Source organism: Varroa destructor, unplaced genomic scaffold (assembly GCF_002443255.2).
Source record: "Varroa destructor unplaced genomic scaffold, Vdes_3.0 BEIS01000005.1, whole genome shotgun sequence".
Lineage (NCBI taxonomy): Eukaryota > Metazoa > Arthropoda > Arachnida > Mesostigmata > Varroidae > Varroa > Varroa destructor.
Genome location: NW_019211458.1, coordinates 41435418 through 41449808, shown reverse-complemented (window position 1 = coordinate 41449808; position 14391 = coordinate 41435418). Strand labels below are relative to the sequence as shown.

The following is a 14391-nucleotide window of genomic DNA, read 5'->3' as shown; positions in this document are numbered from 1 at the left end:
CATCAGATTCTACCTTAAACTGGCCCGTCAATCGGCTTGTGTGCTAAAATTTATTGTTTGAATATGTTATTTGTTGGTTTCTAAAAACACTTCAGCCGCTTACGGCCGCGTAATGTTCATGAGCATATCGTCAGCTATATGAATAGTTTACTTCTGCTACGTGTCTTTTGCGTTGTGCAAGTTGACCACAGTGTGATCTATGTGCACGAAAGCTGATCGACTCCACGTAGAACTTCAAAACCTCAGGATAAGATAACACAAAATAGTTCAAAGTTTAACAATGTGCGATCAGTTGTTGAAGTATCCTTTAAGGGCTAAACATTTTACTTATACGCTATTTCTTCAAGCAGTTATTAAAATTTTAGCCGTAACAATTCATACTTTAATAATATTCATCTACTAATGTATGGCTGCGGAAATATGGTATTTACAAAAAGAGTGGAAAAGGGCAAATCTACATATAGGAAGTAGACCAGGAAATAGCAGAACTAATTCTGATATGTATATTCATCTATGATTATATATAGAGAAGAAAGTATTGTCTGTTTAGTAGCAACATGATCAGTAGCAGTTTACCTCATTTATTTAGAAGTGGGTACAATTCTAGCCATTCGAAAGAGTTACGTTGTTCGTGTCAAATAATCCGAGACTTCAGTTGTACTAAAGCTCTCACCTGCTTATACCCCTGATGGGCATATGGGTGGCTTTCGAAAGAGTCACTATTGTTAGAATTTTCCTGGCTTTAAATAGCCATATCTGTGTAACGACGTTAGCCACCTATGCCGTTTACATGTAGGACACGGCCGAAACGACATCCTAAAAATGTTGCTACTATTTTTATTGTGACATTTGCGCTGTTCCTGCTGCAAGCAAAAAAACAGTACGACGTAAAAACGAAGCTAGGTTTCGTTTGCGAGCACAAAAAAGGCGAATGTGAAGATGCTATCCTGTAGCTTGTGAAACGTACGCTTCGCGTTACGTTGTTAACACCTTCACATTAAAGTTGTTTATTAAACGCATTCAAATGAACATTTTTTCAGTTATGGTCGGACGACTTTTATGTCTAAATAAGCAAGCATAAAGTGTTGTCCGACACGACCTTTCTGAGGTGATGTTTTCATCTAGGACACGAATGAATGATCTGCCTATCGTAGCAACTGCTTTCAAGAAGATGCCAGATTGCGGCAACCTATTATTTAATTACGTACCACTCTTTTAGTCTTGTTATGGCGTTAAGATCTCGCCTAAACAGGACGGTGATAGTAAACGTCCTTACCAATGGAAAGGAAAAAGAAAGTGTAACAGGAAGTAGAGAATGACAAAACAATCAAGAAACAATTGCTAAGATTCGTGGATGCCAGGAGACCACATACACAGGAAAAGATAGGAGATACACAGGAGAAGCCGTGTACGCGACCTTTATAAATTTTGTAGAGACCAGACGCTGTGTGGCTATATAGGCCGAGCGTCTGCCAGGAATTAGAAGTACGCATATAAAAAGAACACATAATACTAACATTACAAAGAATTTTGCATAGGAAAAGGTGGAAAAGCGAAACTCGTTTTGAGATAATTGATGCAGGCGAAGTTAGAGTAATCAAAAATAGAGATGAAGTATTAGGTCATCATTTTGTTTTTAAGAGTTGAATCTGTCCGAGGGGTGTCCAATACGTTGAATAAAGTAAAGGGAAAGGTAATTTCATCTTTGCTTAAACCTTGTCTAAACAGCAGTTTAGGCAAATTTGGTGTCATAATTGGATCGTCAGAGGGCGAAACTTGTAGTTGCTCCTTGCGCTTCCGGAGGTGGATGGTGGTCGTTTGATTTGTGAGAAAAATGAAGTTGCTGGGGTGCTTCGCGAAATGCTTTTTGATTTTACTAATAGCTATTGATCGGATCAGTAGTTGAATACCACATAAACCGAACGATTGGAGGGCGAAGGATCCCCATTCACTTTTATTGTAAAGTTCGGACGCTTTACAAGAGTGCAGAAGTTCCTGACTATCTAAGATAGGCATATAACCATTTTCAATCGACCGCAAGCTAGCATAAATAACTGGCAATGGATTTCTATTATTCCTTCAGAAAGGACATTGCTCCCATTAATCAGAGTGCTCATGTCTAAAAGCATAATTCAAGCAGGGCTATACTGTGCTTCTCCGAGTAATCTTTCTATCAGAGGTAAAAAATAGGTATGATTATTGAGTATAGGTAAGGATGAAGACTGGTATATTTACAGCAGTCGAAGTAACACAATGATCAGTCTTGTGTTACTCTATCATCGTATTTGTGGGATAGACCTTGGTAATTAAATTGATCCTTGCGTCGGGCCATATTCCGATGTTTAAGCTATGTAGGTGTGTACTGAAGCTCTTTACTGAATATTATAGTATTTAATAATCTGGTTTCTAATTTAATGCATACAACTTGATGAAAATCGTTGATCTTTTTAAGTTACAAGCGCATACTTACCTACGAAAATATGCCGGGTAATGGAACACGAATTAGTTGACCTCAGCTTTCTACAGGCAAGGATTTGAACACTTCATACTTAAGTCGTGCATAGAATTAGGCCTGTGGAACTGCGCAGGTGTAGATAGCAGGCCTGTTGACAAGCTTTCGAATTACAAGCTAGGAAAATCATTTTACAGCCTTTTGTACATTACTGAAATTCATGTCGCTGTTTAGTACATTGTCCATTTGTGCATGTCATAAGTAAAAACTACTCTGCAATTAGACGTTGACGGACTCCGCAAACACAAATGCGAGTTTTCTTCGTTCCACGCAGGTCTGTTGTCAGCGTTGTGTACGCATTTACTATCTAATTAGCCTTACCAACACGCTAACTTAGGTTTGTGCTTTTTAACTTCGCTACCTTTCATGCAGAGTCTTTAACACGGCATAGTGCACAGTTTGAACATATGTCGATCTCGGTTGAAAGATGTCCACTAGCTTAGCAACTTTTTACTGAGCTTCATTCTCTCCAACAACCATTCACACATGCAAGGTCACCTTTGCTTTATCCTCCTGTGAAAATCCCTATAACGACGCTGCTTGGTTGGTCTCTACACGGGGTTGTGGTACTCTGCTCTGCCTATGTTAATTGCTGCCATAGCGGGAACATCTTGTTCCTGACCCCTGATCGGCAAATTGGACATCTGTGTAATCCGCGACTTCGAACCCAACTCTGCTGATGCACCAGACCGTGCGCCTATCCCACATTTATCATGGATCGCAATTATTTTAGGTCTGTGGCTCTTGGTATACTAGCTCAGCGCATAACTGAGTGTCAAAGATTGTTTGGGCACTGTTTTTCTTCCAAATACCGCCTGTCTTTATAAGGTTTTCTCAAACGGTGCATTGCTTTCTAATTCATATTTTCTGTTGTGTTACGACTTTATTATATACGCCTACGCTATGCATCGATCCCCATCAACCGGTCAGACCCTTTATGATCGCCCTGTCGGCGAGCTCTTGATGAGAGTCGGCCTTTCCACGGCGCTTTTCTCTTGTTTGGAAAACCGCCCCCACCATAAATACAGCTCCGTTCTACATCGTGGTCAACCCTGCTCCCTATTCTGCCTTTTGATCCAAGAATACGATGTTTTTGACGGCATTTAAATTTCTCTTCAGTTTCCTTCCGTATAATTGACGTTCCGCGGTACTCGTTGCCCAAAACGACTGCTACCCGTGTCATCTACTCTCGAACTTTTGCAGCTCTTGCTTCATTCATGGCCTCACTTGTCGCCTCCTTTTGGACCGTCCGGTTTGGTGACATTTCCTTGCTCGACCAGCTGGCCGCAGGGATCATATCTTTCGAGTAATTTCTTACACGTCTATCGTTCGTCGTATACTGCTACTCACTACCACCGTCCTTTTAACGCTATCGCTCACAAAATGCTCTTGTCATACTGCCCTTGGCTAAGTCCCATGGCCATATACGTCCTGAGATTGCTCGCATGATATAGGCATCGCTCATTGCGACTTACGCTTGTCCGGGAATACGCTGTTTCAGACTGCCCTCGACAACTTTAGGTGTGCCTAGCGCATGCCCAGCCATCACCGTTATTCAAGTTACAAACTAAAGTTAGAAGCCTTCTTCGCTTTGGACCATTACGAAAATTTTCAACACAAACGCTGCCTTATAACCTCCAGTGCTTAGTGACTGGGAATTGCGATTAGCAAGTACGCCATTAAGGACTCTCCAGCGGCCATCTTAATCAAATAATCGCCGATATTTGTATCATTTAGCTGTTCGGGTTGACATTATGTCACACTGATCCAGCACCACTAACCGAAAAACGGTATGCAACCCAGCTATGTTCGCCGACCTAAAATACTTAGCAATAGGATTCATTTTCGGTACTGAGTACCTCCCCTGATTCTTATTTCCTGCTCGCCTCCTTGATCCAGCATCATCCATGGCTTCAACGTGGCTCATGACGTCCATGAAGCTCCTTCACGGCTCCGTTTCACATAATGGCTCCTATAGCTTGTCCCTTCGTTTTATATCTCGGTGATACCTTATACTACGGCGCTCCGTGTCTCGCTTAGACGACCCCATCTCTACCGCGAAATTTCCTACAGCTAAGGCCTCCGTGGCAGAGCTTCCCTTCGCGTTTCAGCATCAACAACCACCCAGACCACAACCTGATGCCACTGTTGTACGGACAGTTACGAAGAAGAGGGTGATTTCTGCGTCTCTGGCCTAGGTTCCCACCGTCTGCAATCGAGCAGAAATTGGTCAGTCTTGAGGTTTAGTGGTTCGATCGCTTTCACAGACTTGGTGGAGCGTAAGCTTCGCAGCTGCTATCAAAGGTCTGAAAAGGGCCAGCGGTCGAATACAGACAGTATAGTTGACTCTAGTTTCTGTTGCGTGCCGCGTTTCAATCGGTCACATTTAACTATGCAATACACTTTAACCGTGAGAATATATATCGCATATATGTGTAGTTCGCTTCACAAACGCTTGTGTATTAGGCGCTTTTATCAATAATTGACTGTGAGCGCAAAAACTGCAATCGTTCTGTTCCTCTTTGTAATAGAGGTAATTCTATAAAGATAATCCTGTAGTAAACCACAAATTGAATTCAAGTTCGAACGACTAAGTTTTCTATACAGGTTCCGGTGAGCTATGAAGTTATTTTGCTGACTATACACAGACAAACGGTAAAGATGGTTAAACAGTCGGGCAAAAATTTCGCAGAATTTAAAGTAGTTAAAATGTGCTTGTTGTTATTTCTAAGGAACGTATTTTTATTTTATAAAAAATACCAAGTAAAAAAACTATATTATGTTGTAACAACGATTATTTCGAATTACAATAAAAGTAAACATTTTTAAAGACAACATAACGCAGAGGCCAGGTATAGTCATTTACCACTGGATTTCAATATTTAATCCATTTTAGTGGAAACATTCTATTCTGAGATGACTGTTCTAGGTAATCTAAGGATCACGTGGTACCCCATAGTGAAAATACCTAGCGAACGACGAAGGCGTACTAGTATTAATGAAAAACAAGAATTTCACAGCGCTTGGCGGTGGTTGCGATCATGATCATTGAAGTATCATTCAGGCCAATCTATTACTGAGACGCCTATATATGCGCCTGTATATATATGCGTTATTTCCAATAAGTATTTGTATCACATAAATGCAAAACAAACATGCTACATCGACAAGGTGAAACTTTGTATTGCTCAGTATTTCGAAAGCATTAATTATATTTTGGCAGTGGCTTCTCATAGGCGTATTTCGACCACAGATGGGAACTATTTGGAATATGGAACGCTTATCTTCTAATAAGATAATTCAATATTCAATTTTTATTTGTTATTAAATGCTGCTTTCGAAGATTAAGTTATACTGACTAAGCTATCAATGATCCTGACAATAAGGACGCACGCGTTTGTGACGCGGGAATGTTTCCGAAAAAGTATCACGGACTGATTTTTTTTTTTTCTATATTTCAAACGAGGTGTTCGTTATGGAAACATTGCCAGATTTGCTTCAGTAAAGGCTATTTATATTTTCGAAGATAATATGATAAAAGAATAAAATCTACTTTTTTTTTACAATCTAATGCGGAGCAGATATATATCTTTTTACTGTAGGAAACCGTATCATCGACACTTGACCAGGCGAAGCTGTCTACCCTTTTGTTGTTCCCGCACATAACAGAAGATCAAAATGAGTTCGAACTTCGTGTGCTTCAGCCACCTAGGCTTCAGTTATAAAGTATTGTATCGTATAAACAAAGGCATGTTGACCTCTAACGCATCATGAACGTTCGATTTAAAAACAGGTGTATTAGAGTCAACTAAAAAAAATTTCTTAGTCATTGGCTGACCTTCGGTCTGGAATTACTCATGAATTTTGACTATAAAGGCCCGTTGCGGTTTCTTTACTAGCCTTCAGTATGAAGACTGTTTATATGTGGCGGACGGCTGTTCATCTAAGCTTTCCTTTATTGTCAGCAGTGGACATTTTCATCTTCGTATGTAGTTATATCCACATCTTGTTAAAATTATATGGCTTATGGCCACGCACCTATGACCATAAACAATCTCAAGCTATCCTACAACATATACACCAAAGTATCAGTGGTATGGTAATTATATCTGTGAGAAATACGATGTTTCATATGGGAAATCAGTGCTGGCATGTACCCTTCGTACTAAGTGGTGCGGTTGATGTATAAGATACAATGAATTCTACATTGCGCCACAGATTTGTTTTCGTTTAGCAATATTAGGACAGAGGGCGAGAATGAGCATTTTGTTAGAAGTGGGAAATAGTAACGGCGAAATTTGCAACTATGACTCAAAGGAGCAACTTTGACTCGAGGCAACTCGAGAACGAATTGTGTCAGCAAATGCATCATACGGCAAGCACCGTTCACCGTTACCGGGGATTTGATTTTGTTAATTACTTATTAAATTAGAAATGGACTCCTACCATCGATTTAAGCAAAATAACCTGATTGGCTAGTTCTTCATAGTGCTGATAGAAAGCTCGCTGACGTTCTAACCCTAATTATCTAGTGAACTAAATATTTGGTACAAGTCAAAATAAATCGGAACAAGGCTTTTAGATTTATAAAGAAAAAAAAACGAGCGAATATATATGGTACCATTTGAAAGCTATTAGTTAGAGGTAAATGAATAATGTAGCCTCATTGGATCGCTTTTTCAGCTCTTATCCTACGGTTTTTCATTAAACATTCATTAGGCAGATAGCAAGGATATTTGTTCAAAACTCTTTTGCCCGTTAGAAATAATCAAGTTAATCAAACTCAGATTATCAGAGATACTTTCGATAGGCTTTCCAACAGCATATGCGTTCTCAGCGAATAAAAACAGTGTTTTTTTTTTTCTTTAGGTAAACATGCAAACGGAGGTACGTGCCATTTTTACTTTTGAGTCGACATTAGACCAAAGCAGATAACGTCCTTTTTTTAGAGAGGGTTTTTCCCGGGGTCCAAGAAAGCCCGCTAGCCTCATTATATCAACACGGCTATATGTACCTCATTTCGCCATTAATCTGCTAATAATTTACTCCGATTAACATTCATAAGTACTAAACATTTACTGTACTACTACAGTGAGACAAAACGTCGGTAGACTTTCTGCCAGCATAAAGCTGATCTAACCAATCACGCTGCCTTTACTGAATTAATCAGACGAGTCTGCTTCTAAAAAGAGTTCCGCTGTATGGTTGATCGTTATCGAAAAATTCTGTTAAAAAGGACCAATTTCTCCCTATATCAGATCGGCACGTTTATATATTGCCCGAAGATAGAGTCAGTCTATTCCGGACTGCTCCTTCTCGCAACCTAGCCCCTGCAGAAATCGTCGAAGCCCCACAATGAGTACGCGTAAAGGCGGTTGAAGAGATGAAGCAACGTACAGCTGGTAGCAGCAGCAGCAGCAGCTTTCCTCCATACGGGGTTGAAGGGTTTTGACCTACGCTTACTTTACCCTATGAAATAGGATGTTTTTTTTTATCTGTAAAGGCAACACATGAGGTAACGACGGCTGTTCTGATCGTTCTTACATGACCTGTTTTGATTCTGTAGTAACCGAATACTCTACAAACAACCAAATTAAAAGTAGGAAGTGATTACTATTTATATACAGTCAAGTATTATCGACGTTTGTCCAAGCATTTCTAATGAATAAATAAATAAATGAAATTGGCGTCGTTCAGCTGTGGTGTTTTTGTACCGCATCTACGTTATCGCACAGACACAATTAACCACAATAATGATCGCCAATATATTTAGTTTCATACTCACACATTGTTCCCTAACACGTAAAGTCAAGCAAGCCACTAATGATGGCTGGAGTCGTCAGGGTACGAATCTTCTTTGATATCTGTTCCTCTTTTCTTTCAGTGAGCTTTAATGTAAAAAAAAAAAATATTTAATAGAGAGAATCACCAGCTTTAGAATAAACTCACTCCTAGACAATGAAATTGATTCACAGGTAAGAGCGACGACCAACCTCGATTTGGATCCATCTGAGTCGTTTAACAAACATACGCTAATGAGCCTTCATGGGATTCGCGGCCGTTTTGGCTCATCGCTCAACTGTAACTTAAACTGCCAGTGAAAAATAATTTTCCGGGCGAGGAATACCTTCCACGCGGGAAATCGATTACGGCGTCTATAAATATTCATGAGCATAATCGTAGGGAGTTGTCACTGGATCGAGGAAAGGACGCCTCCCACTACAGTCCTACACGGTAGCAAACCACCACGAAAGAAAATAAGCCAAATCATTTAGTCATTGAACGAATGATTCGACATTTATTCGAATAGGCGAGGTGATTCAGATAAACAGGGCGTTGCAGTAGGGCGTTGTTGATTGCCAACGTGAAATGGGGGAAAGTCCCATTTTGATAGAAATATACACAGCTTCTTAAACGCTATTTCGTCATAAACAAATGAAGAAGAATAAGAGCTAAATTTCTTTTGGCACATACGGTTGTATTTAATTCTTTCTTCAACTTGTTTTTAAAAATGACCTTCTACGAGTCGTTAACACTTGAACACCATATAAAATCTATTCCTGGATGCAACATCCATCCTGGAGGAGGTCGAGGCTTCGATTGTATGAATTTAACATTGTTTAATTAATTCTTATTATGACTCAGAGTACAAAAACATTGCACTTTATTCAAAGCGTCTGATCTGTCTGCATTCGGTATTATTCGGACAATTATCAAGTTAGTGTTTGTTGGAATTTTCTATAATATTCAACGTACATTGGCAGATCTGTTAATTTCCGCCCTTCTTCTGTCCTAGCTGCATGGTTCGTATCGTACAGGATGGATGATGCTTTCAGTTCGAAACGTCTATTCGCAGTCAATGTCTTGCAGCGTGGATTTCCGTTGTACTAGCCGTTGTCCGTATATGTATCAGGGACAATGTTTGACCCATGAGGACTTTTCCGTGTCTTGTTATTTTGATGCGCTGCACATATGGGCAAAAATACATCTGCCTAGAAGCCTAATTTAGCAAACAATTTAATTCGCTTGTTTCACTTAGAAGATCGCAAAATTATTGTGCCGTCTGCCAGCAAGAGTTTGGTCAATCTTTATTTTCATTTGAGTCCCCACCCGTAGCCTTCGACCCACGCGAATGCCTTCGGTATCCAGTATCTATCTGCTTGCCAGCATGATCATAGCGTTCGCTCATATCCTTTCAGTGTTTCGTGTCTGCAAAAGGCGTGACAGAAACAAAATCGTTGCATGAATAAATTTTTCGCGTATATAAAGGTATATCCATACTGTACAAGCTCGATTGGTACGCTAGGCTGATAGGGACATGATTTGATCTTATCACACCAGGGTGAATCACAAACCTGTTATAATAAGTGTTTTTACATATATAGCTCGCAAATATTACCTAATTCATCACATAGTGCCGCCATTTTCTATCGACATGGAGTCAACTGATAGTTTTAACGCTCATTCTATCGTTAGTCTGATTATGTATGTATGCTACTTTTGACCAGGTAGACATTAATTAATAATAATAATAATTAATTAACTTCAAAACATCATGTTTCAAATCCAATGGATCAATACACGTCTAATTTATCAAGTAGTATCTTATCGGTGAAAAGTTTTATCAGTGGTAAAAAGCGCATGTTTGGAACATCTCAATGCTTTACTTAAGATAATAGAGACGTTCAAACTAAACTCGATCGAAAAATAGAAACGCTTTCTTATTTCGACAGCAAACGTTAACTGTCAGTGAACTTACAAACCTAGGTGCAGTCAGACGGAACTCATCGAAAGACTATGTTTAAAAGCTTAACTTTCTTGCAACGTTCGGGAAGTCTAGCAGTGGAGAAAAAAAAAACAAGTGTATTAAGAGTCTTAGCCCGGAGAAAAGAATGCATCGTTTGTAGTAACGTGTCTGCGTATTGGACTTAACGTGTGAGCTCGTCTAGTTTCGACACCGGTTGCAGCCACATTTAGCTCCGTTAGTGGGAGTCAGCTGTTTGAAGCAATGCTTAGCTACAGTGCAAGGCATAAAACTCGAAACGTATACCTAATAGTAGAGATGGTAGGCTCTTTCCGAATGTGTCGTAAAACTAGGACAGAACCTACCACATCCCTTTTTCGATTTATCCGAGAACTTCTTAGACGAATTTTTTTAGTCGGCAGCAATATATCTCAGCAATGGCTATATTTTGATAAGAAGGTACATCTTTTGCTTTTGACCAATGTGCGTTCTGCATGTTATGAATCCATTGCGCTATATCAGTGTAGAAATTGGCTGAAGGCAAAATCAAGGGAAATTATACCACGCTCCCGGATTCGTTTTTGGAGTATTTCGCTTTACTGCTTAAAGCAAAAAAAAAAAAAAAAAAAAGACGTACTCAGTTCGAACGCCTTATTTGTAAGTACTGCAATCGAGGACACCAAAATCTAAGATTAGTTGGGGCGTTCAAGTTTAGGTGATCTTTTGAAGGCCTTCGCTAGAATGGTTCAAGCTTGCTCGTAGTTAACTTCGCTGTGCACCTTTTTCCACTGCGTCATGTGTCGAATTTCAGCCTTAGAAAAGTCAGTAGAACTTCCAAACTAAGTTCCAAAGCTAAAAGCTACGGCTGCCATCGGTGGCCGATCTGTCGGATACTCCAGATTAGACAAGCCCTTAAAACCCTTGCTCCTTATCTTTGTAGTCAAGTTTTTGATTACTTAATATGTAATTAAATAGGACATTATTGCACGTAGCTTGCCATAGTCGATCCGCAGGCTATTGCTTCTCAACCATTATATGACAATCGCGCTCGTTTTTACGCTGAAGTAGGCCAAAGTGGCAATAATAGAGCTTCTGAGTGGGTAACAAGCATATCACTGTTGTGTAATGATATCTTCTTTATTTTATTAATTCACTTCTTGCTCAAAAGAGTAATGCCTGGTCATGCTATGTAAATGGGCCATAGTAGTAGTACGGAATACACGTTATGTTACGTGAGGTAACACTTCGGCCAAAGTAGTTAAATATAAACACGAGTTTCTTCCTATAGTAATATTTCCGGTGATTATATGATATTAATTAATTTCGTGCGTCTGTACCCCGATCACCACGAACGCTGACGGCGTATTTCTATTATCATTCAATTCGTTCTTCGTTCACTGGTCAAAACAGGACATAATTGATATATACATACATACATACCTTTTGTCAAGTCCTGCGGGCGGTTTGAATGTATTTTAGACAAACACACTGCTTATTCAGTCTCGAAGTAACGTAAGTCCTACAACAATTATCTAATATATCTGTTATAAGTAGTGCCATTTTGTGTTCGGGCTTATGACCCGCTCATTTACATCACCCCGATTTCATCGTCATTTTGCGTTGCCGGCTAAAGTCCTCCCCTTTTCTTCGTTTCCCGTCCTGTTCTCTCTCGAACATTAGCACCAACGGGCTTGCGCCATGCAGATTTGGCGCATCGGATCGGAAACAGCACTGGAAGAGAGGTACCTTTTTATTCGGCTCGGCAGCCAGCTACTCCGGATGTTCTCCTCTTCTTCATACAATTGACGGTGTTGCCATATTCGCTTGCGCGGTTCTTAACGGTTGGCTAATCGGTGTTGGCCACTACGTCAACCACCTGCCGACGCTCACTATTGGCACGTATCTTCCCCTGTTCCATTTCTGAACAGCTGCCCACCGCATAACCACGCTCCTGCGTGCGGGCTCCCTAAGTGTTTATACACTCACGTCGAGTTTGGGAAGGCTAGACCGGTGGTTGCGATAAAGCGGACTAACTGAGACTTGAGGAGAATGGCGTCATTTTATAAACCTTTTTTTACCTGTAGTTGCCAAATAAATCTCTCTACAAACTCAGAGCAATGAAGTAAAGCCACAACCTATTAGGGCCGGGCATGAGAGAAGCTTTATGTGCGCGTTGGCGACGATGCCGGTAGAGAAAGCGGCGCCGATTATCAAAATAGCCATCATCGTTCTTAACGATGATAAGCCATCTCACCGGGATACACTGGTCTTACCGAGACACTTTTCTGAGCAGCTACTTCGAAACAATCGTTCCCCAACACATACATATACATCTTTCACAGATGCACCGACTTGTATGTCACATATAAACCAAGACTCAATTCAATTCACACGAGAAAGTTTTATAGGTGCAATGCTACTTCTATTAACGGTGATTTCCTTGGCCCTGCTGTAACAGTGACGCATTTACACGAGAGGCTCGTAGATCATTGGCTAACCAATATCTCGTCACGGCTTTTCAACAGCGAGCGAAAGGGCAAAAAGTACTACTGTCTAGCGAAAATATACGAATAACTCTCGAGATGTGTGCCTTACGGATCCTTTACTAAGTAAAGCTAACAGATTTCCGAAAATCGGAAAATTGGACGATTGAAGGGTTGCTCGTTGTTCTTGGCCGTACAAGCGTGATTGGATTCGTTGCGGTTAGGGCGTACCCACCCCTTCGTCTCTCCTTTGCTGTCTTCTTCGCTTCTGCTAGCGATAGCACAGTGGGATCTGGCACGAACAGGAAAGGCATAAGAGACTCAAAAGCTATCTCATGATCTAAAAAAGAATGATGGGACAAGGCAAATTCCGTCGGCTGTTCATCCTCAAAGACTGTAGCGGCTTCTGCGAAGGTGACATTGGCCGATGGCACATAAAAATCAAGGCCTGCTTCTGCCTGTCTGCGGCTACTGTTCAAAGGCAATGGTGGCCGACTTTTTAGTTCAGCGCCTCGGAGACAACAAGGACTGGTCATCTTGCTGCTCGTTGCTAACAACGTAGATAAGGTAAATATCACTGATCTCTATTAAAGGTCGATAGAAGGGAAAAAGTGAAGTTGCAAAAGATAAAGAAGAACGGGAGAAAATAAGCAAATAGTAGTGCCATGTCTGTATTTGGTTGAGAGTCTCTCAATCCCTGAGCCAGACTGCCGTTGGGCCGGCTGTTTAAGCCTGTTTAGTCTACTCGGTTCGAAATAACAGATTATAGAATGGGTTCCGATGCAAATGCGTGTGCATTTTTACCTGTCGCTTTTTGTCCCTGTCCGCTTGACTTGCTTGGTCGGATAGCCCAACTCATTCTGCTTTGGAGGCCTGCGATACCTATAATACAATAAGACCCACATGCTCAATATGCTTCTAAATATTCGATTCCTTTACACGTTACAGTGATAAGTACGGCGGAATTTACATAGCCTATATAATTTTATATGGTATGAGCATTAACAAGGTACGATGGTTAATTTGGCACGTCAACGAAACATTTCGACAGCGAACTTTTATTAACGAATATAAGCAAAACGGATCATTCAGAAGCGCCATTAATCTACCAAATGGCTTTTGTTAAAATGTACTCTCTATATCAAAGCAGCTTTTATATGAGGACATACGGAGATTTAGCAATTTTCCGTTTAGCCATCGTATCCCGTGTTCGCACAGCAAAACACATAGGATGCGAAATCGGCGTCGTTTTTAGTGTGTACGCAAAAACTTCTTTCATTTATAGGATATTTTCTTGTTTGCCTCAATAACGTTCCTCCTCCAACTCGATACCCACTACCTCCCAGATATATTTCTGTGTTTTCAAGATAGATACCATGCACAAACATTCAGTTATAATCTCATTAATGATGCTACATTCGTTGTTCGGGCCTTAAGCTATAATCAATCTTGTAATACGTATATAATAACTTGACGAATTGACTGGTAGTACTATAAAGGCAAAGAAGTAAATAATTTTTAATATGTAATTCTTCTGTGCCAAACAAACGCCATTCTTTGTAAGAGTTAGAATCCACTAGAGATGCATATTTATCCGTTTTCAATTTAAAGGTTTTCTTACATTCTTAATATAGAACAGTCTATAAAAAGAA

At 40.3% G+C, this 14391-nt stretch overlaps 1 protein-coding gene across 2 annotated transcripts in view; it reads right to left on the bottom strand.

The window, feature by feature from the left end:
* The window catches only part of LOC111250672 (alpha-1A adrenergic receptor-like), a 176920-nt gene that overhangs the window by 13663 nt on the left and 148866 nt on the right, over positions 1 to 14391 (bottom strand). The window contains exon 6 of one of the 2 annotated variants that reach the window (XR_015327714.1): positions 8780 to 9721. The exons of the other annotated variant lie outside the window; for it this stretch is intronic. The gene's annotated coding sequence lies outside the window, so the exon portion shown is untranslated. Of the gene's footprint in view, positions 1 to 8779; positions 9722 to 14391 lie in introns of those variants that run through there. 2 annotated transcript variants of the gene reach the window in all.